Consider the following 2727-nt stretch of genomic DNA (forward strand, 5'->3'; position numbering starts at 1 on the left):
ACGCACGCTCCGGCTGGGACCAGCTCAGACTAGTGGCATGAACACGGACGGCCGCCGCAACGCACCAAGAGGACAGCCGCCAGCCCGCCGCGCGCCGCCCTCACCTCAGTGAGGCCGGCGGACACGTGACGGACGACGAGAAGCCACGGACGACAGCGGCCGCACGCGACGCCCTCGGCCGGGCTGAAGGAATACACCCCCAGCCCGGCCTCAGCTCCGGAGACATTTCACTCTGCACAGCCCACGCGGACCGGCAAAATCGGTAATGATCCTTCCGCAGGTTCACTCTACGGAAACCTTGTTACGACTTTTACTTCCTCTAGATAGTCAAGTTTGATCGTCTTCTCAGCACTCCACCAGGGCCGTGACCGACTCCGGCAGGACCAATCCGAGGACCTCACTAAACCATCCAATCGGTAGTAGCGACGGCGGTGTGTACAAAGGGCAGGACTTAATCAACGCGAGCTTATGACCCGCGCTACTGGGAATTCCTCGCTCATGGGAAATAATTGCAATCCCCAATCCCTATCACGAGTGGGGTTCAGCGGGTTACCCACGCCCTCGGCGAAGGGCAGACACACGCTGATCCACTCAGTGGCGCAGCAGCCCCGGACATCTAAGGGCATCACAGACCTGTTATTGCTCAATCTCGTGTGGCTGAACGCCACTTGTCCTCTAAGAAGTTGGACGCCGACCGCACGGGGCCGCGTAACTAGTTAGCATGCCGGAGTCTCGCTCGTTATCGGAATTAACCAGACAAATCGCTCCACCAACTAAGAACGGCCATGCACCACCACCCACAGAATCGAGAAAGAGCTATCAATCTGTCAATCCTTTCCGTGTCCGGGCCGGGTGAGGTTTCCGTGTTGACAAATTAAGCCGCAGGCTCCACTCCTGGTGGTGCCCTTCCGTCACCTTTAAGTTTCAGCTTTGCAACCATACTTCCCCCGAACCCAAAGACTTTGGTTTCTCGGACGCTGCCCGGCGGGTCATGGGAATAACGCCGGATCGCTAGTTGGCATCGCTTATGGTCGGAACTACGACGGTATCTGATCGCCTTTCGAACCTCCGACTTTCGTTTCTGATTAATGAAAACATTCTTGGCAAATGCTTTCGCTGTCCGCCTTGCGCCGTCCAAGAATTTCACTCTAGCGGCATAACATGAATGCCCGGCCGTCCCTCTTAATCATGGCCCAGTTCAGAAAGAAAACCCACAAAATAGAACCGGAGTCCTATTAAGAGTCCTGTATTGTTATTTTTCGTCACTACCTCCCCGAGTCCGGAGGTAATTAGCGCCTGCTGCCTTCCTTGGATGTGGTAGCGTTTCTCAGGCTCCCTCTCGGAATCGAACCCTGATTCCCCGTTACCGTGTGGTCACCATGGTAGGCACAGAAAGTACCATCGAAAGTTGATAGGGCAGACATTCGAATGAGACGCCACCCACGAGGGCCAGCGATCGGCTCGAGGTTATCTAGAGTCACCAGCGCGGGGCCCCCGAGAGGAACCCCGCATGGGTTTTGGGTCTGATAAATGCACGCATCCCCGGAGGTCAGCGCCGTTGGCATGTATTAGCTCTAGAATTGCCACAGTTATCCAAGTAACGTTAGAGCGATCAAAGGAACCATAACTGATTTAATGAGCCATTCGCAGTTTCACTGTACCGCCGTGTGTACTTAGACTTGCATGGCTTAATTTTGAGACAAGCATATGCTACTGGCAGGATCAACCAGGTGCCCACAGACGCGACGCCGGAGCCGGGTGGAGACCCAACGGACCGCACGTGCACCGGGGTTTGCAAGCCCAGCCGACCGACCACGGAGGGCTGTCGCGGGGAAGCGAAGCATCGGGGTTAGTGCGATGCGCCAGGGTTTGAGAAACAAAGTGTTATCCGGAGGCACGCCTTACGCCGCAGGAGGTTACCGGGGAACTGCGACACGGCGACGGCCTCGTAGGACAATTGGGACAGACGGAGCATCTCGATCTCGCTTAAAATCGGTCGACCCAGGAGGAATGCAGCACGTTTGCATATCGGTCAGACGGTCAAACAGCGGCATATATCACCAAAATATGCCCAGCGGAGGCTCATATATCGGGCATGAAGCCTGAGAAAAAACCGTTCATTTGGCTCAAAGTGTCAAAAAGTAGCATATTGCGTCAAAATATGCCCAGGGAGGCTCATATATCTCGGACATGAAGCCTGAGAAAACTCCAATAGCACCATAAAAAGGGTGTCACATCGCCTCAAATTCGTCCGAAAAAGACGCATCAATCTCGGATAAGGCGTTTGTCAAAGACCGCTGTCTTTTCATGGACGCGATGTTTTTGAAAACTGGGTTTCTGAAATCGTGCGAGAGGTGGCTTGGTGATACCCTACCAAAAGTGGTCACATCGGGTAAGTGTGACAAAGATGCTATCAAACCTCCTATGCATTTTGACAATAACCTTACCCGTTGTAAAACACTCTGTCATATTTTCGCTATGCTGATCACGACGATTTAAACCGGGCAAGGTGGCACAAGAGACGATGGACACGCCTGCGAATCACCACCCGCTGTCCGTATTAAAACACTTTGAACATTTCCACGCGGATGGAGCAGCATGGAGAGGCTGATAGCACCACTGTTTAGCCGCTTCATGCACTCTTTTACGGACGTTTTCAGCCGGCGGTCGCGGTCATTTTCTCGCGGATGGAGCAGCATGGAGAGACAGGCTGATGGCACCACTCTT

The sequence above is a fragment of the Anoplopoma fimbria genome, unplaced genomic scaffold (genome assembly GCF_027596085.1).
Source record: "Anoplopoma fimbria isolate UVic2021 breed Golden Eagle Sablefish unplaced genomic scaffold, Afim_UVic_2022 Un_contig_11390_pilon_pilon, whole genome shotgun sequence".
Taxonomy (NCBI): domain Eukaryota; kingdom Metazoa; phylum Chordata; class Actinopteri; order Perciformes; family Anoplopomatidae; genus Anoplopoma; species Anoplopoma fimbria.